The sequence below is a fragment of the Numenius arquata genome, chromosome W, assembly GCF_964106895.1.
Source record: "Numenius arquata chromosome W, bNumArq3.hap1.1, whole genome shotgun sequence".
Lineage (NCBI taxonomy): Eukaryota > Metazoa > Chordata > Aves > Charadriiformes > Scolopacidae > Numenius > Numenius arquata.
Genome location: NC_133615.1, coordinates 21,422,143 through 21,449,039, shown reverse-complemented (window position 1 = coordinate 21,449,039; position 26,897 = coordinate 21,422,143). Strand labels below are relative to the sequence as shown.

Below are 26,897 nucleotides of genomic sequence, written 5' to 3'. Positions count from 1 at the left end.
GAATAATCGTCATGTTGGGAGAATTACACCCTATGAGCATTTGTGAGATGCACCCGATCGCACTGTAACTATTCGTATACAGCAAGAAGACCTGACAGGACAACTGCGGATGGATGGCACATTACTTCAGTCTTGCCCCTGCCGCTACTGCTATCCCATAGGACACAGGTGGGAAGCTACTTAGCACACCAAATACCATTTTTGGGCTGACATCACTGATCGTGGACCTGCAGTGGAGTCCAATTTTATGGCAACCAGAAGAGCTACCATTAGCAGCCCTCCATTGCCGCAATTGTGGTGATCATGAAATATCTTGGGCAGCAGGTCAACATTTATTAACCATTTCTGCTTTGTTACCCAAAACAGATCAAGTTATCCTTACCAAACCATAATCTGCTGGTGTACCGCTCGTCAGCGCTTGGTTTCATGAGGGGCCTGGAACACAAGCAGTCCCTGTAGCTATCCTCGGGGATGGGCAAAGGATTACTGCTATTCTCCCCGAGAAAGGATAAAATGTGTTGTGTGTGTCTACCAGCAGGTTAACTCAGCGAGCACTATGAATGGTGGAGTTTTGTTCCCTGTTCTGTTGGGAAGCATCGTTGCAGACTGATGAGTACCATGTGGTGAAGATACTACAAACATATGGGTATTGTTAGCACACACCATTTTAAGTACATCAACCTTATGTTTACCTCGCACTGTAGCTGTGGGGGATCTGATGGAGACATTTTTTTAGGAATCAATACACCACTGAACGTTTTACAGAATTATACTCTATTGAAAAATTTCCAAATACATGCAACTTTTGCTAACCTATATGATATGGGTACTGTCACTTCCCAGTTAGATTATTGCACCTATGCTTTTCGCATTGCTAATGTTACCCCGGCAGAAGTTTGTGTAATCTTTAACGCCACTAAAACCTGAGTAATTTAAACAATGCTGCCGCAAAGGTATTCTCCAAAACTGCATGGCTGTGGATTATCTATTACCTAGACATGGCCACCGCTATAGTCGGCATGATGGTATCTGCTGTTAGGACATTGCATATGTATGATATGTTAATCAGTGCAAGTTTTATTATCCACCCTTGCAGTGCTTTCCCTTAAGCTTTGAGCTTCACTCCTGAGCAGTGTTCCACTGCATTGGGTCCCTATTTGATTAGTGTCGGTGTCCCGGGGCTCCCACTGTGGTAACACTATGCCTTCATCAAAGCCAAAGTTTTCACTTGCTGAGTGCTGTGCCTCGCCCCTGAGGAATCCGCACCTACTTTTTGCTCGTAACAGAGATGCTGTCTGATCTTGCAGGAATGGGGTTAGAAAAGCCAAGGCCAACTTGGAGCTGAATCTGGCAAAGGGTGTGAAGGGCAACAAGAAAGGATTCTACAAGTACATAAACAGCAAAAGGAAGACTAGAGAAAACGTGGGGCAGCTGTTGAATGGAGCAGGGGAACTGGTGACAAGGGACATGGAAAAGGTCAAGGTACTTAATGCATTCTTTGCCTCAGTCTTTACTGACAAGCCTGGCCTTCAGGAATCCCAAGTCCCTGAGACTAGAGGGAAAGTGTGGAGTAAGGAAGATTTACCCTCGGTGGAGGAGGACCAATTTAGGAAGCACTTAAATAAACTGGACATACATAAATCCATGGGGCTTGGTGGGTTGCACCCACGAGTGCTGAGGGAGCTGACCGATGTCATGGTGAGACCACTCTCGATTATCTTTGAATGGTCATGGTGACTGGGAGAGGTTCCTGAACACTGGAAGAAAGTAAATGTCACTGCTATCTTCAAAAAGGGCAAGAAGGAAGATCTAGGGAACTACAAGCCAGTCAGCCTCACCTCAGTCCCTGTGAAGGTGATAGAGAAAATCCACCTAGAAACTTTCTAGACACATGAAGGCCAAGAAGGCTTCTGACACTGTCTCACATAATATCATCATAGACAAGCTGACAAAGTACAGATTAGATAAGCGGACAGTGAGGTGGACTAAAAACTGGCTGAATGGCCAAGGTTGTGAATGGCAAAGGTTGTGAGCAATGGCACAAAGTTCAGTTGGAGGCAAGTCAGAAGTGGTGTATGCCAGGGGTCAATACAGGAGTAAATACTGTTTAACATCTACATTAATGACCTAGATACTGGGACATCCTCAGTAAGTTCACAGACCATACAAAACTGGGAAGAGTGGCTGATATGCCAGAGGGTTATGCTGTCATCCAGAGGGACCTTGACAGGCTGGAGAACTGGGCAGAGAGTAACTTCATGAAGTTCAGCAAGGGGAAGTGTCAAGTCCTGCCCCTAGGGAAGAATAACCCCAGGCACCGGTACACACTGGGGGCCAACTGGCTAGAAAGTAGCTCTGCAGAGAAGGACCCTGGGGTTCTGGTGGACAAGTTGACCATGAGCCAACAATGTGCTTTTGTGGGAAAGAAGGCCAACAGTATACTGTGCTGCATAAGGAGGAATGTTGTCAGCATGTTGAGGGAGGTGATCAGCATTGGTGAGGTCACATCTGGAGTACTGTGTCCAGTTCTGTGCTCCTCAGTACAAGAATAATATGAACTTACTGGAGTAAGTCCAGTGCAGGGCTACTAAGATGATTAAGGGACTGGAGTACCTTTCATATTAGGTCAGGCCAAGAGATCAGGGACTCTTCAGCCTGGAGAAGAGAAGGCTCAAAGGGGATCTTAGCAATGTGTGTTAATACCTTATGGGAGAGAATGAAGATGAGGGAGCCAGACACTTCTCAGTAGTAGCCAGTAACAAGACAAGAAGCAATCAGCATAAATTTAAACATGTGAAATTCTGACTGAACAGAAGAAAATACTTTTTTCTTTTTTTACTGTGAGGGTAGTCAAACACCGGCACAGGTTGCCCAGAAAGGTTGTGGAGTCTCCATCCTTGGAGATATTCAAAACCCAACTGGAAACAGTCCTGGGCAACCTTCTCTAGGTGACCCTGCTTGAGGACTAGATGATTTCACGAGGTCCCTTCCAATCTAAATGATACTGTGAAAAGCATGTTTACCAGCAACTAAATTTGTCTGGACAATTCCACTTGAAGTAACATTCTTCTGCTCAGACTACTGACATTTTCTGCACAGGTAATTAACCTGATGTGTAGCAGATAAGGACCAGCACTATATAGCAAGCTAATACAAGGTCCAAAAAAAAGCTTAGATTAGGAAGACTGAGATTAGCCATCTTGCTTTAACTAACCCTATTCTCTAGGCAAATCCAAGCTTTCCTCTTAATTCCTTCTACAATATTATCTTTGAAAAAAAGGTATGAGATAGAACGTAATACACTTCCTATCCCCATTTGGAATGCAGGCAACAGGCTTTGTAAAAATCTCATCTTCCTACCTCTTAATCAGCAAGCATCTTGTCCAAAAGGAAGCAAAAAGTGAATTTGAAAACTTTTCCAGAGTAAGTAATCCAATCTAATTTTGAATTTAAAAAGGAAAAAGAAATACCTCTGAATAGTATATACATATTTCCAGTATACAAAAGTTGTAAGGTGGCTTGCAACATTCAAACACAACTTATTATGCCTTCCAATAGTTCAAGCAATAATTGTAACTGAGGGAAGTCCTATGGCCATTGTTAAACAAGAGATGGATTTGGAACAAATTATCCCATCCCTCCTGACTCTATAATCCACTAACATAGTGCCCAGAGTCTTACCTGCATTCAAGTTTAAATGCATTTTTTTCCAAAGAAACAGGAATTGCCCATGTAAAGCTCAGTCTATTTAAAATTGCAAAACAGACGAAATCACATTGTTCACCCCTATTAAGCAGGGAATCAAATATTAATACCTCATGCATTGGTCTATTCAAGTGATATGAAAGAAAAATTTCTTATCCTTTGGACTGTTTTCAAGCTGCACTGAGTGCTTGAGGAAAACAATATCTGGCCATAATTACATAGCAATCAACGCTACTTAATTAAGATAGCATGATGTCCTGGTTTCAGCTGGGATAGAGTTAATTTTCTTTCTAGTAGCTGCTGTGTTTTGGTTTTAGCCTGAGAATAATGTTGATAACATATTGGTTTAGTTGTTGCTAAATAATGTTTATATTAAGTCAAGGACTTTTTCAGCTTCCCATAGAAGCTGAGAGGGAGCATAGACAGGACAAGCTGGCCAAAGGAATATTCCATATCATAGACGTCATGGGGGTTGACTGGGGAGCAGGGATCCGTGATCGCTGCTTGGGACAGGCTGGGCAACTGATCATCAGGTGGTGAGAGCAACTTGTGTTGTATCACTTTATTTTGTATATTCATTTACCATTATTATTATTATTATTATTATTTTCCTCTTCCATTACTGTTCTATTAAACTGTCTTTATCTCAACCCACAAGGTTTTTTCCCCCCTCCTTTTCTCCCTCTTCTCCCTACCCTACTAGGGGTGGGGGGCAAGTGAGCGAGCGGCTGCGTGGTTCTAGTTACTGGCTGGGGTTAAACCATGACACATGATCACAGCATTTAAACCTTGTTGCTTTTACAACTATCAGAAAAAGATTAGAGGTGAAATTAGCTGTAGCTTTAAGTTACAAGAAGAGAGTATCTAAGTTTACCTTTGCAAAGCATCACCTAGACTAAAGGCTTCTTGCATCAATTTCTTAATTTAAAAAAAATCACATCTCCAAATTTAGCCTTCTGTATTAGAGATTGATTTATAAACTCACTAGAGTGCACTGGAGTTAATATGGGAAACACACACCTATATATTAACTGAAGTTGGTTTTAGCTTGGCTTCCTTCAGTAACAATGCTTACGTGACTAGTCAGTGCATACAAGATGCACGCCCAAGAACTCCTGAATCTTTCATATGATTGCAGTCAAGTTCACAGACAGAAATCTCATAGATATTTATGTTCTTAAATAAAAGCAAACAGCCAAGGAGGTGGGACTAGAACTTGAACATTTGCAATTTTACCCTCAGCTTTTGAATGTCTGTTTTCCACAACTGAACACAGCAAACCTTCAGCTACCACCAAACCTCTATCCAAAATATTGTTTTGTAGCGATTAGTGGAGAGTTACAGAAAAATCTTAGCATAACTTGTTTAAAAAGTCAGTCACAGCCAATCAAGACAAATCTGTAGGATACAGTTTCATTAGCTCCGCTACTCAGTTACTTGTTTAAATTATCTGCTACAGCAGAAAGTCTTAAACAGAGTACTGTAAATAACTGTCTGAAATTCTTTATCTAGTGCACAGTGGCATTTGATCAGAAACATCTTACTCTTAACCCAGTCATTAAGTGAGAACCAGCATCATAACATGATCCCCTACCCTTAAATCCATTATTGGAAGAGAGGAAGCTACTCTTAACTCTAATTTCACAATTTTTAAATGATAAAACTCTTCTCAGCTAAAGAATACCTCTTTAAAATTAATTTGTGCCCCAGATACTGAAAAATAAAGCAGGAAACATGAAATGTGCAGGTTAGATCACTCTTTAGGACCCTTGCAAACAGAGCTTAGAAGCCAGTGAAATAAGCAGTTCTGTGATGAGCTGAAGAGCTGTTTTTAACCCAAAAAATAAGTACTTTTCACTAGGAACCATTCTTTAGACAGAACAATAAAATCCACATTGTGACTACTTAAAGAAATAGGAGACCTTCTAAAGTTTCAGAGATCTGATTCAATCATGAGGAGGAGGAAATGTTTTCTTCAGAAAAATTAGAAAAACGAGACTACTAAAAAGATTGAATGAGACCTAGCTTTCTGTGAGAATGAGAAAAAAGGCTATTTTTCTAAAATCTGTTCCAAATTGTAAGAAAGGGCACAGATTCCCTACAATGTCTTGAATGAATCCTGAAATTGATAAGGGAAGAACTAGCAAATTTAATTTCTGTGAGAGTGATTTTGCTCACAGCTGTAAAGCACTGAATTATTCAGACACAACATATCAACACTGGAGAGGAGTAAAAGAGGCAGATCTCTGAATAAATGGAACATGAAAACCAAACCAAAAAAACCAATCAGATCCAAATATCCAGCCAATGTGCCAAAATGATTGTTTGAACAGACTAGTATTTATTCTTTTTGGTTCTAAATAATGATATGCTATACCATACTGAGGCTAGGAACAGTATCGGTGCCTGATAGCTCAAGTATTCAACCAAGGGATGGAGTAGAGGAAATGACAAAAGTATTTGGAGTTAAAATTATCAACTAGAAGGGCAAGCAGTATATCACAGACCTCTTCAGTAAAGTTATGCCACTAACAAAACAGGTTTGAAGAAGCAGCTTTCAGAGATTCCAGCAAATAAAACTTATTAGAGTAGACTCACAGAAACAGAAGACAAGCAAAGAGACCCCTCCTCAAAGGAGTGGCTTATCATTAGCATATATGCTAGTCAGGAATATTTTGGGCTACATGAGGCATACCTCTTAAAACTGTATTTTTTTTTCAGTCTGTCATCCAAGAGACCTGAAAAGACAGAAAAATAATCTGAAAGTTAGCATCCAAAACTCCTTAAAATCCAGCCACCACATAGAAATCTTAACCTACTAAGCTCACCTAACAATACCTACATGTATTAATTCAAAACAACTCAAAGGAAAAAGAAACATTCATCTTTTTATAAAGAAAACAAAGGAAAGCCTGCCAGAATTAGAAGAAAAAGGAACTTCAGGAAACACCCATGTAACATCCTCTATGAAAGGACAAGCTTACCACAGAAAAGTAAAAACAGCCCAAAATTCAAGCAGTCCTGATACCATGTGGTGGCAAAAATACCAAAAAAAAATCACCGTACTGGGTCTGTCTGGGATGGGGTTAATTTTCTTCATAGCAGCCTGTATGGTGCTATCTACCAGCACAAAGGGGATTGCCCAGGACTTCAGCTGTCTGGCACCTGCCTGCCTCCAAAGCTGCCTCTGACAATCACAACACGAACAGTGTCATCCACAGACAGCTTGGAGCCCATCATGGGTAGCAGAGCTTATTCAGGAGGAAGAGAGATGTGGCAGTACAGTGCTGTTTTGGATTTGTGACCAAAACAGTGTTGATAACACACCAATGTTTTAGCTATTGCCAAACAGTGCTTACACAGCGTCAAGGCCTTCTCCATTTCTCACACTGCCCTGCAGTGCATAGGTTGAGGTGTGCAAGAAGTTGGGAGGGGACACAACCAGAACAGCTGACCTGAACTGACCAAAGGGATATTCCATGCCATATAATGTCATGCAGCAGCAATAAAATCAGAGAGAGGGGTTTTGGGTAAGTAGCCATAGCCGAGGGACTGTCTGGGCATTGGTCTACTTGTAGGAGGTGGTGAGTGATTGCCTTTGCATCATCTTTTTTTTTTTTTCATTTTCTCTTTCTTCTTCCTCTTTCCTTAGCGTATTATATTATCTTTATCTCAACACATGAATTTTCTTGCTTTTGGTCTTCTATTGTCTCCCCTGTCCCGCTGGTGGGGGAAAGTGAGCAAGTGGGCGGCTGTCTGGTGCTTAGCTGCTAGCTTGGGCCAATGCACCATATCACAGAATCATAGAATGGTTAGAGTTGGAAGGGACCTTAAAAATCATCAAGTTCCAACCCCCCTGCCATGGGCAGGGACACCTCCCATTAGACCAGGTTGCTCAAAGCCCCATCCAGCCTGGCCGTGAACACCTCCAGGGATGGGGCATCCACAACTTCCCTGGGCAACCTGTTCCAGTGCCTCACCACCCTCACGTGGGATGAGGCCTGAAGAGCAGAACCCCGAGCACTGCTCAATTAATTAGCGGGGACGTGCTGGAACTTGTAGGCAATAAACCATGGGAAACGTAGGCCATAAACCATGGGAAACTGAAGGAAGTCATGACCATAAAAAGACTAAACAAGGGCCTGAAAACAGAAACTTGACAAATGTTACAACACTGAGATAAGCAAGTTCCAGACACCCTGGCGCCCTGCCAAAGAAGGCCTTAAGGACTATCTCCTCAAGATAAGATATGTTTGCTAGCGTGACAGTATATCGCTGACCAATCTGATGCAGCCACGCGAGCAGCGTATGTGCAAAAGGACCAATCTGTTTAAAAGACACAGTCAATGTAAGCATATATAAAGAAATGATTGTATACAATAAATTGACATTCTGCTTGCATCAAGCTGTGTCCCATCTCTCAATCACCACACCCTCACAGTAAAGAATTTCTTTCTAGTATCTCATCTAAATCTACCCTCTTCCAATTTAAAACCGTTACCCCTCATCCTATCACTCCACTCCCTGATAGAGTCCCTCCCCATCTCTCCTGTAGGCCCCCTTTAGGTATTGTAAGGCCGCTATAAGGTCTCCCCGGAGCCTTCTCTTCTCCAGGCTGAACAACCTCAGCTCTCTCAGCCTGTCTTCATAGGAGAGGTGCTCCATCCCTCTGATTATCTTCGTGGCCCTCCGCTGGACTCATTCCAACAGGTCCATGTCCTTCCTGTGTTGAGGACTCCAAAGCTGGACACAGTATTCCAGGTGGGGTCTCACGAGAGCAGAGTAGAGGGGTAGAATTACCTCCCTTGACCTGCTGGCCACACTTCTCTTGATGCAGCCCAGGATACGGTTGGCTTTCTGGGTTGCCAGCACACATTGCCGACTAATGTTGAGCATTATATGCACAAACATTATATGCCCCAAATGCGCTAACGGTCGTTTTGCCGAGGAGATCAGCTGCAGTTGAGATAAGCGGCACTGCAGGAAGGGATCACTGCAAAAAAACCTTAAAAGGACCGGCAGGGAGCTCTTTTTGAGGGTTTTTGAAGCCGGTAAAAGTGACTGGTCCCTGCCGGAACCCAGCAGCTTATGGGCGGGCTGCGGAGGCGGTGTGGGTGGAACCACTCCCCCCCCCCCCAGCTAAAAGGGGCCTCTCAGGAGCACAGCGACCTGTCGCTGCGCACCGGGAAAGCACGCAAGGGGCATGGCGTGGCATGGCGTGGCATGGCGTGGCGTGGCAAAGGGCATGCAGGGAGGAACCTGAAGCTCTGTCGGCTAGGCAGGTGAGTCCTCCTGGTGATCATCGCCCCCCTCGGCAGGAGTTTAGCCATGGTCTCCACCTGGAGGAAGGTCATGTGCTCGACCCTAAACAGAATGGATGTGGGAACCCAGACAGAGCTCCCACAGAAACATGCGGCTGTCCAGGTCACAGGCTGCAGAGAGTGCCAGGACCTTTTACTGGTACCAGATGATAGCTGTGAGACCTGCTGTATAAGATGTGAACAGATCAATGATCTGCTTAGCATGGTGGCAGAACTGAAAGAAGAAGTTGAAAGGTTGAGGGATAACAGGGAGAAAGGCAGCAAGGGTCCAGGAGCCCCTGCAGGCACCCTTGGTCAAGCTGAAGGCGAAAGCATAAATGAAGAGAGTGAGTGGAAGTAGGTTCGTGGTCGTGGCACCAGGCAACCTCCCACCTTACCTACCTCGTCCTGTGAAGTACCTCTGAGGAACAGATATGAGGTTCTGCTTGAGAATGGCCAGTCGAGTGAGGAAGTAGGTAAGAAGCACCCTATAACACAGATGCCTCCTAAGCCAAAAAAGCATATACCCCGCATCACCACCACACCCTCTAAGAAAAAACAAAGGGTTATAGTTGTTGGGGACTCCTTCCTGAGGGGGACAGAGGGCCCAATATGCCAGGTGGACCCTCCTCAGAGGGAAGTCTGCTCTCTTCCTGGAGCCCGGGTGAAGGACGTCACCAGGAAACTTCCTGGTTTAGTACAGTCCTCAGATTATTATCCACTACTGATATTCCATATAGGTGCAGAGGAGACAGCGACTCGAAGCTCAAGAGCTATAAAGAGAGACTTCAGGGAGTTGGGAGGCTTAGTAAAGGAATCTGGGGTGCAGGTGATTTTTTTTGTCACTCCCTCCAGTGGCAGGCAATGATTCATAGATTCATAGATTGGTCCAGGCCGGAAGGGACCTCCAAAGGTTATCTAGTCCGACCTCCCCGCAGTCAGCAGGGACACCCCCAACTAGACCAGGTTGCCCAGGGCCTCGTCGAGCTTCACCTTGAATATCTCAAGGGAAGGGGCCTCAACCACCTCCCTGGGCAACCTGTTCCAGTGTTCCACCACCCTCATGGTAAAGAACTTTTTCCTAATATCCAATCTAAATCTCCCCTTCTCCAACTTAAAACCATTGCCCCTCGTCCTGTCACTGCAGGCCTTTGTAAACAGACTCTCCCCAGCCTTCCTGTAGGCCCCCCTCAGGTACTGGAAGGCCGCTATGAGGTCTCCCCGGAGCCTCCTTTTCTCCAAGCTGAACAACCCCAGCTCCCTCAGTCTGTCCTCATAGGAGAGGTGCTCCAGCCCCCTGATCATTTTGGTGGCCCTCCTCTGGACCCGCTCCATCAGGTCCATGTCCTTTCTATATTGAGGGCTCCAGACCTGCACACAGTACTCCAGGTGAGGTCTCACCAGAGCAGAGTAAAGTGGCAGAATCACCTCTCTGGATCTGCTGGCAACACTTCTTTTGATGCAGCCCAGGATGTGATTGGTCTTCTGGGCTGCGAGAGCACATTGCCTGCTCATGTCCAGCTTCTCGTCCATCAGCACCCCCAAGTCCCTTTCCTCAGGGCTGCTTTCTAATACCTCATCCCCCAGTCTGTATTTATACTGAGGATTGTTTCTTCCCAGGTGCAGAACCCTGCACTTGCTTTTGTTGAACCTCATGAGGTTCATCTGGGCCCACCTCTCCAGCCTGTCCAGGTCCCTCTGGATGACATCCCATCCCTCTGGTGTATCGACAACACCACACAGCTTGGTGTCATCTGCAAACTTGCTGATGGTGCTCTCAATCCCTCTGTCTATGTCTTTGATAAAAATGTTAAACAGTACTGGTCCCAGCACGGACCCTTGAGGGACACCACTTGTCACTGCTCTCCATCTGGACTTAAAGCCATTGAGTACCACCCTCTGGGTGCGACCATTCAGCCAATTCCTTATCCACCGAACCGTCCACCCATCAAATCCGTATCCCTCCAATTTGGCAAGCAGGATGTTGTGAGGAACTGAGTCAAAGGCCTTACAGAAGTCCAGATAGATCACATCCATAGGTCGCCCCTTGTCTACTGACCTAGTCACTTCATCATAGAAGGCCACTAGGTTAGTCAGGCAGGACTTGCCCCTAGTAAAGCCACGTTGGCTGTCCTGAATCATCCCCCTGTCCTCCATGTGCCCAAGCATGGCGTCCAGAAGGATCTGCTCCATGATCTTCCCAGGCACAGAGGTGAGGCTGACAGGTCGGTAGTTCCCAGGGTCCTCCTTTCTTCCCTTTTTAAAAATGGGTGTGATGTTTCCTTTCTTCCAGTCTGCAGGGACTTCACCTGACTGCCATGACTTTTTGAATATCATGGAAAGTGGCTTTGCAACTTCATCAGCCAGTTCCTTCAGGACTCTGGGATGGATTTCATCAGGTCCCATGGACTTGTATATCTTTAGATTCCTTAGGTGATCACGTACCATGATGCTGGGAGGAGCAGACAGATCAAATCAGTCAATACATGGCTCTGTGGCTGGTGTCGCCACCGTAACTTTGGGTACTTTGATAGTAGGTTGGCCTATATGGCACTGGGCTCGTTGACAGGAAATGGAAGATGCCTCTCTCAAAGGGGGAAGAATATTCTGGCCCAAGAGATTGCGGGGTTGATTGACAGGTCTTTAAACTAGATGTGAAGGGGGAGGGGGGTCATAACATCAGGCCTGTCCTCGAGGCTCCTGAGGCAAAAGGAATCCGGGAAACACAGATAAAGCACCACTTAGGCTTTTAGGAAGGCCACCTGAAGAGCAACACAAAGGAAATGCACCCATTCCAGCCAGTAAGTCAGCCCCATTGGGCGCCCAGCTGAAGTGCCTTTACACAAATGCACGCAGCATGGGGAACAAGCAAGAGGAGTTAGAGACGCACGCACGCCTCCAGGGCTACGATCTTATTGGCATTACCGAGACGTGGTGGGATGGCTCTTATGACTGGAGTGTTGGAATGGAGGGTTACAGACTCTTCAGGAAGGACAGGCTGGGCAGATGGGGTGGGGGTGTTGCCCTCTATGTCAATGACCAGCTGGAGTGTGTGGAGCTCCACCTGGGGATGGATGAAGACCCAATGGAGAGCTTATGGGTCAGGATTAAAGGGAGAACAGGGGCAGGTGATGTTACAGTAGGGGTCTGCTACAGACCACCTCATCAGAGCGACAGGGAGGATGAGGCCCTCTATAGGCAGATAGGAGCAGCATCGCACTCGCACACCCTGGTCCTCATGGGGGACTTCAGCCACCCCGATATCTGTTGGAGGGACAACACAGCAGGGCACATGAAATCCAGGAAGTTCTTGGAATGCATTAATGATAATTTTCTTCTTCAAATGATAGAGGAGCCCACAAGGAGAGGAGCCGTGCTGGACCTTGTCCTTACCAACAAGGAGGGGCTGGTGGGGAATGTCAAGTTCAAGGGTAGCATCGGCTGCAGCGACCACAAAACGGTAGAATTCAAGATTCATAGGGCAGCGAGGAGGGTGTGCAGCAAGCTCGCTACCCTGAACTTCAGAAGAGCAGACTTTGGTCTCCTGAGAGATCTGATTGGCAGGGTAGTGTGGGAGAAAGAACTGGAGGGGAGAGGGGCCCAAGAAAGCTGGTTGGCATTCAAGGATCACCTCCTCCAATCTCAGGAGAGGTGCATCCCGAAAAAGAAGTCGTCAGGCAAAAAAGCCAGCAGGCCTGTGTGGATGAACAAGGAACTGCTGGACAAGCTCAGGACCAAAAGGGAGGCCTATAGAGGGTGGAAGCAGGGACGGGTAGAATGGGCAGAATATAAAGAAACTGTCCGAGTGGCCAGGAACCAGATCAGGCAAGCGAAAGCCCAGGCAGAACTAAATCTAGCCAGGGACATCAAAAACAATAAGAAAAACTTCTACAGATATGTCAGGGATAAAGGCAAGACTAGGGAAGTTGTGGGCCCTCTCCAGAAGGAAACGGGAGACCTGGCCTCCCAGGATATGGATAAGGCTGAGCTACTGAACAACTTTTTTGCCTCAGTCTTCACCGGCAAGGGCTCTAACCACACTGCCCAAGTCACGGAAGGCAAAAACAAGGGCTCTGCAAATGAAGAACTGCCCACAGTAGGAGAAGATCAGGTTTGAGACCTATTAAGGAACCTGAAGGTGCATAAGTCCATAGGACCTGATGAAATCCACCCAAGGGTCCTGAGGGAGCTGGCGGACGAAGTTGCTAAGCCGCTTTCCATCATATTTGAGAAATCGTGGCAATCTGGCAAAGTTCCCGCTGACTGGAAAAAGGGGAACATAACCCCGATATTCAAAAAAGGAAAAAAGGAAGACCCAGGGAACTATAGGCCAGTCAGCCTCACCTCTGTGCCTGGCAAGATCATGGAGCAGATCCTCCTGGAATCTCTGCTAAGGCACATGGAAAATAAAGAGGTGATTGGAGACAGCCAACATGGCTTCACCAAGGGCAAATCGTGCCTGACAAATTTGGTGGCCTTTTACAGTACTGCCACAGACTTGGTGGACAAGGGCAGAGCAACAGACATCATCTACGTGGACTTATGCAAAGCATTTGACACTGTCCCGCACCACATCCTGGTCTCAAAATTGGAAAGTCATGGGTTTGATGGATGGACCAGGATGTGGATAAGGAACTGGCTGAATGGCCGCACTCAAAGGGTTGTGCTCAATGGTTCAATGTCCAATTGGCGGCCACTGATGAGTGGTGTTCCTCAGGGGTTGGTACTGGGACCAGTGCTGTTTAACATCTTTGTCGGAGACATGGACAGTGGGATAGAGTGCACCCTCAGCAAGTTTGCCGACGACACCAAGCTCGGTGGCATGGTCAACACGCTGGAGGGAAGGGATGCCATCCAGAGGGACCTGGACAGGCTTGAGAGGTGGGCTTGTGCAAATTGCATGAAGTTCAACCAGGCCAAGTGCAGGGTCCTGCACCTGGGACGTGGCAATCCCAGGCACAAATACAGGTTGGGCGGAGAATGGCTGGAGAGCAGCCCTGAGGAGAAGGACTTGGGAGTGTTGGGGGATGAGAAGCTCAACATGAGCAGGCAGTGCGCACTGGCAGCCCAGAAAGCGAACTGCATCCTGGGCTGCATCAAGAGAAGTGTGGCCAGCAGGTCGATGGAGGGGATTCTGCCCCTCTACTCTGCGTTCGTGAGACCCCACCTGGAGTACTGTGTCCAGCTTTGGAGTCCTCAACACAGGAAGGACATGGACCTGTTGGAACAGGTCCAGCAGAGGGCCACAAAGATGATCAGAGTGCTGGAGCACCTCCCCTATGAAGACAGGCTGAGAGAGCTGGGGTTGTTCAGCCTGGAGAAGAGAAGGCTCTGGGGAGACCTCATAGCAGCCTTCCAATATCTGAAGGGAGCCTTCAGGAGAGTCGGAGAGGGACTCTTTGTCAGGAGATGTAGTGACAGGACAAGGGGTAATGGTTTTAAATTGGAAGAGGGGAGATTTAGATTAGATATTAGGAGGAAATTCTTTACTGTGAGGGTAGTGAAGCACTGGAACAGGTTGCCCAGGGAGGTTGTGGATGCCCCATCCCTGGAAGTGTTTAAGGCCAGGCTGGATGGGGCTTTGAGCAACCTGGTCTAGTGGAGGTGTCCCTGCCCATGGCAGGGGGGTTGGAACTCGATGATCTTTAAGGTCCCTTCCAACTCTAACCATTCTATGATTCTATGATTCTATGATTCTATGACTTCATGCGTGTGCATTACTGCACAGAAACAAGTCACATGTACAAATCAACTTTCCATTTGTCTAAAAGATTTCTGGCAGTTGTCCATTTTGCCCTTCTGTATTTCCGAAGGAATTTTAAAAAGGAACTAAAGGTGCAAAACTGATACTTGGATGTATAGTCATTCTGGAACTTGTCACTGATAGCAGCAAAAAATGCACAATACCCCAGAGTGTGTGAGACTTAAAGGCTTCTTCCTTTTCACAAAGAGAAAGCAACTTAGTGTTTATTCCTGAACAACAAGTTATAGCAGAAGAGCTGACAGACACTTCCTCTTTTTCTACTGTTGAACATCTGAATTCTAAATTTCCTCTCTTCTGCATCACCTAATATAAGTGAAACTCTGAAAATACTCTTGGAAATGCAGCTCTGTGGTCTGTTATATGTGATATTAGAATCTGATGACAAGGGAACATAGGAAAGCTAAATGTGGCTGTTTGTTTTCAGATCACAAAAACCCTGAACTGTGACAAGATCAATGAATGTAGATGTTACACATACAGGAGATCATTAAACTTTTTGGGGTGCCACAATAGTGAAGAAAATTAGGCTAGTAGAGCCCATTGCAGAATAAAAGCTCTGACGAGATGATAAACTCTAAGAGGTGTTTTAAAAAAAATTAATACGTTAGAGAGACAGAGTAGGACACAGACTTCCCCAAAGCTGTGGAGAAAATGAAATTAAATCTGTTATTTCAGTTTGAAGCTAACTTTTATAGGCTCAGTACTACTGTAAGTATTTCTAGGTAGATATAAGTGATCTCAATAGGTGAGTGAATGCAATAAATTATTTATATGATCTCTTCATACGTGTGTCTAACATATTTGCAATTTTAAACAATGACCTTTCATTATAGATCTTTTGCCACCATATCTTGGAGAATGTATTTTTGAAAAAGATGAGTGTGTGTTTACCCAGAAGAGAGATTGTGGGAGTTAGCACAGGAGAAGGGGTCTAACTCCCACTTCTTATGCTGGACCAAAAGGAGACCACACTACTAGGGTAGGTGAGTGTAAAGGTTTTGGATGGGATACAGTTAATTTGCTTAATAGTAGCTTATATGGGCTATGTTTTAGGTTTGTGACCAAAACAGTGTTGATAACACCGGGATGTTTTAGATATTGCTGAACAGTGCTTCCACAGCATCAAGGCCTTTTCTGCTTCTCACACTGCCCTGCCAGTGAGTAGGCTGGGGGTGGGCAAGAAGTTGGGAGGGGACACAGATGGGACAGCTGACCCCAACTGACCAAAGGGATATTCCATACCATATGATATCATGCTCAGAAATAAAAGCTGCAGGGAAGAAGGGGGGTTGTTCCGAGATATGGCGTTTATCTTCCCAAGTAACCATTATGTGTGATGGAGCCCTGCTTGCCTGGACATGACTAAACACCTACCTGCCGATGGGAAGTAGTGAATGAACTCCTTATTTTGCTTTGCTTGTGTGTGCAGTTTTTGCTTTACTGATTAAACTGTCTTTATCTCAACCCACGAGTTTTCTCACTTTTACTCTTCTGATTCTCTTCCCCATCCCACTGGAGGGGGAGTGAACGAGTGGCTGTCTGGTGTTTAGTTGCTGGCCAGGATTAAACCACAACATTGAGTTAAGCTTCACATTGAACTTTCAGAACAGATATTGACAGTTAATCAAAAATACTTTGACATGTTAACCTAGAAGACAGAGAAAGTTTTTACTGTTCTTTTCAGAACAATTATTAATCACATAAAAAAAGTTTCTTAGGGACCAACAGATTAACTGGTTTTGAGAACATGACATTTAATCTGAATTATCTACAGAATGAATGAAGAATTTTATCTTAATGTCCAAAAAAAGCCCTTTCTTTGGGGAGAAAAAAGAATAGAATGCATCCCCAGGTCCCACAGAAAAGGCCTCTCCCAAACCACTGACTTTTGTGATTATTCCCTGAAACAAAAAGGGAAACTAGTGGGTGGGAGCTCAGCCCTTCTGCATGAATGCCTTCCTGTTTGAAGAAGCCACAAATACTCAAAACCCTGCACCATAACCCCATTTGTACCATTTTATTCTTTAAAGTATTTAGGCAAGTGGGGCTCACATTAGCATGAGCAAGCTCAAAGAAAACTGCATCAGAATTGCCCCCATACTGACCACAGCAAGTAGTGACTTTCATAAACAATTGCATTTAGTATTCTTGTTCCAGTAGTAGAGGGCTTCAGTAACAATTCCACTGATCTCAGTATAACAGATAAAACTACCCAAAGGTTTCTGAACTTTAAATGCTTACATGGGTTTATAAAGACTTTTCTGGCCTTTGGATTTGCCCTCATTCACAGTGCATTCATTCAATGTTATAAAGTCAGTTATGGCCAATTTGGTTTATTCACAGTAGCCATCTATCCAGTCAGCTAATTTTTTTTCTGGATTGTTAAAGCAGTTGGCCTGTTCAAAAGGCTCACCAAAAACTATTATTATTCAATCAACTGTGACTGAGCCTAAACCATGTTAAGCGTATCAAGCATAGTTATTTCGATTGTGCATATGAAATCTTGCTCTGTGCAAGCAATTAAGTTACTCTGGAAAATTGTTTTGTTTCTACTTAATAAAATAGCAAATGTTTTGTCCTCTTTCTGATCTCTTTACATAAATGATGTCCTTCTATGACAAGATAACCAGATTATTGGACGAGGGAAAGGCTGTTGATATTGTATACCTGGACTTTCGAAAAGCATTCGATGCTGTCCCCCATACAATTCTTGTGGAAAAACTGGCTTCACACGGCCTGGGCGAGCATACGATCCGCTGGATCAAGCAATGGCTGACTGGAAGGTCCCAAAGAGTGGTGCTCAATGGATTTAAATCCAGCTGGCAGCCGGTCACAAGTGGTGTGCCTCAGGGCTCAGTGTTAGGACCATTTCTCCCAAGTCACGGGCGACAGGACTAGAGGAAACGGCCTCAAGTTGCGCCAGGGGAGGTTCAGGCTGGATATTAGGAAAAATTTTTTCACTGAAAGGGTTATCAGACATTGGAATGGGCTGCCCAGGGAGGTGGTTGAGGCACCATCCCTGGAAGTGTTCAAAAGACAGGTTGATGTGGTGCTGGGAGACATGGTTTAGTGATGGTGTTGCATTTTGTTGTTTTTGTGGGTGTTTATTTTTGTCAGTTAGGTTGATGGTTGGACAAGATGATCTCGAAGGTCCCTTCCAACCTAGAAGATTCTGTGATTCTGTGATTTCTGTTTAACGTCTTTATTGATGATCTCGACAAGGACATAGGGTGTATCATCAGCAAGTTCGCAGATGACACCAAGTTAAGCAGGAGTGTTGATTCCCAGGAGGATAGGGAAGCTCTACAGAGAGACCTAGATAGATTGGATCATTGGGCCAACATCAATGGTATGAGTTTCAACAAGGGCAAGTGCCAGGTTCTGCACTTGGGCCACAATAACCCCAAGCAGTGCTACAGGCTTGGGGAAGTGTGGCTGGAAAGCTGCCTGGAAGAAAGAGACCTGGGGGTTCTAATTGACAAGCAGCTGAATATGAGCCGGCAGTGTGCCCAGGTGGCCAAGAAAGCCAACGGCATCCTGGCTTGTATTAGAAATAGCGTGACCAGCAGAAGTAGGGAGGTGATTGTGCCCCTGTACTCAGCACTGGTGAGGCCACACCTGGAGCATTGTGTCCAGTTTTGGGCACCTCAATACAAGAGAGATATCGAGGTGCTGGAGCGAGTGCAGAGGAGGGCAACGAAGCTGGTGAAGGGCCTGGAAAACAAATCATATGAAGAGCGGTTGAAGGAGCTGGGACTGTTTAGTATGAGGAAGAGGAGGCTGAGGGGAGACCTCATCACTCTCTACAGCTACTTGAAAGGACACTGTAGAGAGGTTGGTGCTGGTCTCTTTGCACAGGTAATTAATGACAGAATGAGAGGGAAAGGCTTCAAGCTCCAGCAGGGTAGGTTTAGACTGAACATTAGGAAAGAATTTTTCACAGAAAGAGTGGCCGGGCATTGGAATAGGCTACCCAGGGAGGTGGTTGAGTCACCATCCCTGGATGTGTTTAAGAGCCATTTAGATGTGGTGTTGGGGGATATGGTATAGGGTAGAACTTTGTAGAGTAGGGTAGATGGTTGGACTCGATGATCCCAAGGGTCTCTTCCAACCTAGACGATTCTATGATTCTATGATTGATTCGGAGAATGAATGGTTAAAGGTCGTTAGTGTAGATTTAGTACAGCTTGGCAAAGAACAGAGCTCGGAGCCCAGGAGCCCAGCATTCCAAGATAAGGAGCTGGCCTTGTGTATAAGATAGCAGGAACAGCCTGCACGCTAAGGAGGAACCCGATTGTCTGGGTAAAGTGTCCATCTGGTCGGGACCAGTTTCACGGTTTGGGGTCCAGCCAGCCCAGCATTCTCAGCCAAAGGTAAAAGCACACGGTGAAGAAGACTATGAGCCTTCCTCCAGAAGACCCCGGCCCACGACCACTGGGCGACAGTACGCATGTGGCAAAGGGAGGAGACTTATGATAATGAGTTCCTAGAAATAATTAGAATAGTAATGCCTTTTCTTAGAATTAATTATAATAACCCAGCCCACATTAATGAATATGTATGCTTTTTATCATAAATAGATGCTTGTTTTACGAGCCAGTGTGCAAGTTAGGAGGAGAAATCCCCCTTGCACCCGGCGCCGCAATAGACATGCCTGCTTTATAACTCTATTCGAGTTGTAGGGTTTGTTTCCGCGCGTCAGATGGCATTGTAAGTGTCTTCTGGCTCTGTCCGGAACAGGGGCACTATACAGTGTCTGTACATTGCACATGGGACATGAAGGCCAAAAGCACCCTTGGCTGCAGTGAACATGAGATCATGGATTTCAGGATCCTGAGAGGAGGGAGGAGGGTGAAAAGCAAGCTCAAAAGCCTGGACTTTAGGAGAGCAGGCTTTCACCTGTTTTGAAGAGCCCCATGGGATAAGGCCCTGGAGAGAAGAAGGGCCCATGAAAGCTGGTTAATGTTAAAGGATCATCTCCTCCAAGCTCAAGAGAGGTCCATCCCAATGAATAGGAAGTCAGGCAAAAATGTGAGCCCACTGCTGAATGGGGCAAGGGGACCTGGTGACACAGGACATGGAAAAGGCTGAGATACTGAATGCCTCCTTTGCCTCAGTCTTTACTAGCAACACCAACCTTCAGGAATCCCAGGTCCTAGACACCAGAGGGAAAGTCTAGAGAAAAGGCTTGGTGGAAGAAGATCAGGTCAGGGAATACTTAGGCCAACCAGACATACATAAGTCCATGGGCCCCGAAGGGATGCACCCACAAGTGCTGAGAGAGCTGGCTGACGTTTTTTCAGGCTGCTCTTGATAATCTTTGATCAATCAGGTGACTGGGAGAAGTGCCCAAAGACTGGAAGAAGGCAAATGTCACTCCTATCTTCAAGAAGGAGGACCCAGGGAACTACAGACCGCTCAGCCTCACCTCGATCCCTGGATAAGTGATGGAGCGGCTAATCCTGGGAACCATTTCCAAGCACATGGAGGATAAGAAGATGATCAGGTGTGGTCAGCATGGATTCACCAAGGGGAAGTTATGCTTGACCAACTTGATAACCTTCTATGATGAAATGACTGGCCAGGTGGATGAGAGGAGAGCAGTGGATATTGTTTCCCTAGACTTCAGGAAGGCCTTTGACACTGTCTCCCATAAGATCCTCTAGAGAAGCTGATGAAGTATGGGATGGATGTGAGGCAGTGAGGTGGACTGAAAATGGGCTCAATAGCTGGGCCCACAGGGTGGTGATAAATGGCACATAGTTTAGTTGGAGGCCAGTAACTAGTGGTGTACCCAATGGATCAATACTGGGTCCAGTCCTGTTCAACATCTTCACTAATGATCTGGATGATGGGGCAGAGTTTGCTGATGACACAAAACTGGGAGGAGTGGCTGATATGGCAGAAGGTGGTGCTGCCATCCAGAGGGACTTTAACAGGCTGGAGAAATGGGCTCAGAGGAACCAAATGAAGTTCAACAAGAGGAAGGGCAAAGTCCTGCACCTGGGGAGGAAAAACCCCTTGCACCAATATATGCTGGTGGCCACCCATCTGGAAAGCAGCTTTTCAGAAAAGGACCTGAGGGTCCTGGTGGACACCAAGTTGAACATGAGCCAGCAATGTGCCCTTGTGGCAAAGAGGGCAAATGGTATCCTGGGCTGCATTAGGAGGGCTGTTGCCAGCAGGTCGAGGGAGGTGATCCTTCCCCTCTATGCAGCACTGGTGAGGCCACACCTGGAGTCCTGGTCCAGTTCTGGGCTCCCCACTACAGGAGAGACATTGACATACTGGAGACAGTTCAACAAAGGGCCATGAAGATGATTAAGGGACTGGTGCATCACTCTTATGAGGAAAGGCTGAGACCTGGGACTGTTTATGGAAGAGAAGAGAAGAGAAGAGAAGAGAAGAGAAGAGAAGAGAAGAGAAGAGAAGAGAAGAGAAGAGAAGAGAAGAGAAGAGAAGAGAAGAGAAGAGAAGAGAAGAGAAGAGAAGAGAAGAGAAGAGAAGAGAAGAGAGAAGGCTTCATCATAGAATCATAGAATACCAGGTTGGAAGGGACCTCAAGGATCATCTGGTCCCACCTTTCTTGGCAAAAGCACAGTCTAGACGAGATGGCCCAGCACCCTGTCCAGTTGAATCTTAAAAGTGTCCAATGTTGGGGAATCCACCACTTCCCTGGGGAGATTATTCCAATGGCTGATTGTTCTCATTGTGAAAAATTTTCCTCTTGTGTCCAATCAGAATCTCCCCTGGAATAACTTTCTCCCCAGGAGTAACATTTCCCCTTGTCTTTTCCATGTGACTCCTTGTAAAAAGGAGTAGCCACCCCTTAAATACTGGAATATGGTGATAAGGTCTCCCCTGAGCCTTCTTTTCTCAAGGCTGAACAAACCCAGTTCTCTCAGCCTTTCCTCATATGGCAGGCCCTTCTCTGGACTCTCTCCAGCCTGTCCACATCTTTTTTTGTATAGCGGGGACCAAAACTGAACACAGTATTCTAGTTGTGGCCTGACAAGCACTGAGTAGCATGGGAAAATGACTTCTTTATCTCTGCTGGTGATGCCCTTGTTGATGCAACCCAGCATCCTGTTGGCTTGCTTTGCTGCAGCAGCACACTGTTCACTCATATTGAGCTTGTTGTCCACTAGGACCCCCAGGTCCCTTTCCACAGAGCTGCTCCCCAGATGGGTAGATCCCAGCCTGTGCTGCACTCCTGGATTATGTTTTCCCAGATGCAAGACTTTACATTTGTCTTTGTTGAACTTGGTAAGGTTCTTGTTAGCCCACTCTTCCAAACTATCCAGGTCTTCCTGCAGTGTGGCTCTCCCTTCTGAAGTGTCCACTTCCCCACTCAGTTTGGTGTCATCAGCAAACTTCATCAGGGTACACTTGATCCCATCATCCAGATCATTTATGAAGATATTAAACAGCGTTGGGCCCACTATCGATTCCTGGGGGACCCCACTTGTGACAGGTTGCCAGTTTGAAAAGGAGCTATTTACCACCACCCTCTGGGTGCGGCCTGTCAGCCAGTTCCCCACCCACCGCACAGGCCACTTGTCTAGACTGTAACGCTTCAGTTTCTCTAGGAGGAGGCTGTGGGGAACTGTGTCGAAAGCCTTGGAGAAATCCAGGTAGACAATGTCCACCACTCGCCCCACATCAGCCGAGCAGGTTACTTTGTCGTAGAAGGTGATCAGGTTTGTCAAGCACGATTTGCCCTTGGTGGATCCATGCTGGCTTTTCCTAATCACATGCTTCATTTGACTTGTGATAGCCCCCAGGAAGATTCGTTCCATTACTTTCCCAGGGCCTGAAGTAAGACTGATGGTCCTATAATTTCCTGGATCCTCCTTTAAGCCCTTCCTGTAGATGGGGGTGACATTAGCCTTCTTCTGGGACGTCCCCTGATCTCCACAACTTCTCAAAGATTATGGAGAGTGGCCTCTCAACGACATCAGCCAGCCCTCTAAACACCCTCAGGCGGATAGTGTCAGGACCCATCTATTTGTAGGGGTCAAGCTCCTGTAATAGTTTGCGTACCAACTCTTCCTTCACTGACAGTGGGTCTGTGTTTGCATCAAGCTGGATTTTTGTTCCCAAGGCCTGGGGCCCAACAGTGCTGATAAAGACAGAGGTGAAGAAAGTGTCGAGAACCTCTGCCTTTTCAGCGCTGTTGGTGACTAATTCACCTCTCCTGTTTAACAGCGGGCCAATATTTTCCTTCTGTTTCTGCTTGTTGTTTACGTACCTGAAGAACCCTTGTAGTTTTTGACATCTCTGGCCAATTTCCTTTCGAGCTCAGATTTTGCTTTTCTAACTGCATCTCTGCACACCCTGGTAATGCTCTTGTAGGTCTCAATGGGTATTCGTCCATTTATGGGGGATCTCATATATTTCAAATATCTGAAGGGAGGCTGCAAAATTAGAGCCAGGCTCTTTTCATTGGTGCTTAGTGAGAGGATAGGAGGCAGGGGGCACAAACTGAAACAGGAGGCTCCATCTGAACATCAGGAAACACTTTTTGACTGTGAGGGTGACCAAACACTGGCACAGGTTGCCCAGAGAGGCTGTGGATTCTCCCCTTGGAGATATTCAAAAGCCATCTGGACATGGTCCTGGACAACCTGTTCTAGGTGGCCCTGCTTGGGCAGGGAAGGTTGGACCACATGACATCCAGATGTCCCCTCCAACATCTACCATTATGTGATTCTGTGTGATTCTGTTTTAGAGAGGAAAAGAAAAATGAATTAGACAACTAACAGCAAAAGTAAAATAGCACTTCTGCATAAGTATGCCATTATTAGAATAGAATGTATGTAGCAAAATAAAAGGTAACATTTCAAGTTTTCCTGAGTGTAAACTCAGCTTATAGCTTTTGTCATTACAGTATTTTTGTATTTAATTGCTCTCCCTATAGGAAAATTCAATTATTAAAAATAGTTTTACATGGATATTTCTATTTCTAGGTCAAAGATAGATGGCTAAACCCCTTGAAAAAGCTTGTCAAGCAAATTAATGAGAAGTTCAATAACTTCTTTAGTTCTATGTGTGCTGGTGAAGTTGATCTTCATATAAGAAACGAGGTATAGAAGAAATTCATGTTGTCGTGCATCTTCCTTGTGGCTGGTCTGGCTGGAATGGACCTAATTTTCTTCATAGAAGCCCATATGTTTCTGTATTTTGTATTTGTTACTAAAACAGTGTTGATAACACACCAATGTTTTAGCTATTGCACAGTGTCAAGGCCTTTTCTTTTTCCTGCTCTACTCTGCCAGCAAGTAGGCTGGGGATGTGCAAGAAGGGAAAGGGACACAACCAGGACAGCTGACCCAAATGGACCAAAGGAATATTCCATACCATATGACGTCTTGCTCAGCAGTAAAAGCTGGGAACATGTTAGTGGTTATGGTGTTTGTGTTCCAAAGCAACTGTTACGCGTGCTGAGGCCCTGCTTTCCAGGAAATGGCTAAACATCTGCCTGCTGATGGGAAGTAGTGAATGAATTCCTCTTTTTATTCTGGTTTGGGCCGGACTGGCCACTGAAACAAACGACAGATGCTCCCTCCCACCTCTCTCTCCAAGGAGCGGAGGGAGAGAGAGAAAGAGACTTAGGAGTTTAGAAAAGAGACTAAACTACTTTAATGAAAATATTAAGAAAATAATAAATATGAAATAATGAAATATATACAATATATACAAAAACCACTATCGAGCTCCCAGGATGATGATCACGTCAACAGCAGGCACTGGGAAGTCCCAGACTGGACTCAGTAACAGACAGGAACTGGATTCTGGATCTGAATTCAGGAATGCATGGATTGGGATCAAAGGCAGATGAACAGAGTCATTCTCGGATGTCGGCCATTGAAGAAAGAGACAGCTGACCCCTTTGATCCCTCAGCTTTTATACTGAGCATGGAGCAGATGGGATGGAATACCCCTGTTGGTCAGTTTGGGGTCACCTGTCCTGTCTGCTCCTCCCCACAGGTGTGACCCCTCTATGTTCTTCCACTTCTGACCCTCCAACATGGCATATAACAAAGTTAGCTGACCTTGGTTGTTATAGCAATAAGTATAAGCAGGAGCCTCTCTGCATACCATTTCCTGGCATAAATTAGAAACAATCAGTTCTTATCTCTCTGGGAGCGAACAGTGAATAATATGCTGTTAATTTCAGAGAGTTCAGTTAGTTAGAAGAGGCTTAGCTGCAAAGTAAAATTACTGAACAGAAAATTGATTCTGTTTGGTACTGAACCAGGACACTTTGCTTGCATGTGCAACTTTTGCTTTCCCTATTAAACTGTTATTATCTTGATCCATGAGGTTTTGTTGCTTTTGACCTTCCAATTCTCTCCCCCTTCCTGTTGGGGGGGGGAGTGAGTGAGCAACTCGGTTGGGCCTTAGCTGCTGGTCAGGGTCAACCCGCCATGTGTTAAGCGTTGTTCATAGGTCATTCAGACTGTGAGTCTGTCGAGACTGGTCTGAACATCAATTACAAAATCCTACTCAAATGGAGAGAGTCCTTCTAAGTGGTTGTGCTATTATCTCTGCCGATTAGGAGAATCTCTCATTAGTGCCCCTCAGTAAGATAACACCCTCAAAAAGGTCAGCGCAGCATCATTTGTTTTGAAAGTGTGCCACGTGATTTTTCCACTTAGGTTCCTGATCATCAGACATGGTTATCAAAATACAATCTGCAAATCTGAGAAACTAATTATTTGTTTGATAAGCTGCTTTTAGAAGAGGTTTCTTCCTTAGTGGCGGAGAATGAAATGGTAACCAAAACCAGCTCCCAAATGGTTTTAGTTGCGGTGATACTTCACTTTGCTCCAGCGCATCTGTCATGGTCATACAGCATTCAGCAGCATGGCTGGGCTTCAGTTTTCCTTGGAAGTGTTAACCTGTTGCCAGTAGGGGAAACGCTGAGGGTGAGAAAGGTGACCTTTCTTCAAAACTGGAAAAACCTTGCACTTGGGAAAATTGAGTTTGTAATTATGCCAAATCATCTTCATTCTCTTCCAAAGTCTGTATGCATTTTCCTAAGCCTCAAGGATTCACAGTTCCATGTTTCTATAACAGAGATTTGTAGTTGTCCCGGTTTGAAGTAAAACTGAACCAATTTTCTGTTCTGTAACTTTACATCCTAGCTAGGCCTCCTCTAACTCTCTGAAATTAACGGCATATTGTGGAGAAAACTGCTCGTTCTCAGAGTGATAAGACCAATGTTTGTGCTCCATGCCAAGGAACGGTATGCAGGGAGGCCCTTGCTTATACTTATTGCTATAACAACCAAGGTCAGCCAATTTTGTTATTTGCCCCCTTAGAGGGTCGGAAACGGAAAAAACGTAGAGGGGTCACATCAGTGGGGAGGAGTGGACAGGACAGGTGACCCAAACCTGACCAACTAGGGTATTCCATCCCATCTGCCCCATGCTCAGTATAAAGGCTGAGGGATCAAAGGGTCAGCCCCCTTCCTGCGATGGCCGACGTCCAGAGAGGACTCTGTCTGTTCATCTGCCTTTGATCCCGATCCGTGTGTTCCTGACTCCAGAGCTGGAATCCAGTTCCCATTCGTCACTGAGTCTAGTCTGGGACTTCCCCAGTGCCTGCCGGTGATGTAACTGACATCCTGGGAGCTTGATACGGTTTTGTATATATTGTATCTATTTCATTATTTTCATCTTCATTTTTATTTTAATATTAATTTTTCATTAAAGTAGTTTAGTTCATTCTAAACTTCTGAATCTCCTTATCTCTTTCTCCTCCTCTCTCCTCTTTTAGGGGGGGGGAAGGGGGGGGGAAGGGCCATCTGCCGGTCCAGTTTTGGTAAATTCAGCCAAAACCACGACAGATTTATTGGCGCCCAACGTGGGGCACGACGGCTGTGGTCTGTTAAGATTGCCTGAATAGTTTGAATTCCAGTTTGCTTTCACCATGTTGTACCTACAGGATATGGTATATGATATTTTTAGGGACTTTTTTATGAAGTTGATTGATTTAGTGGTGCTTAACTGGTTGGACATATTGACTTGTTGTATTGAGGTAGGTTTATATTTGTTCTGTGTTTGGATGCAGTGGTATAGGCGTGCTATGTTGGTGTGGGCTGGTGCTCAGGTGTATAATCT

At 45.6% G+C, this 26,897-nt stretch overlaps 1 protein-coding gene across 1 annotated transcript in view; it reads right to left on the bottom strand.

Moving 5' to 3' along the window:
• The window catches only part of LOC141476654 (polycomb group RING finger protein 3-like), a 104,070-nt gene that overhangs the window by 54,904 nt on the left and 22,269 nt on the right, over window positions 1-26,897 (bottom strand). The window contains exon 2 of the mRNA XM_074165447.1: window positions 6,401-6,443. The gene's annotated coding sequence lies outside the window, so the exon portion shown is untranslated. The remainder of the gene's footprint in view (window positions 1-6,400; window positions 6,444-26,897) is intronic.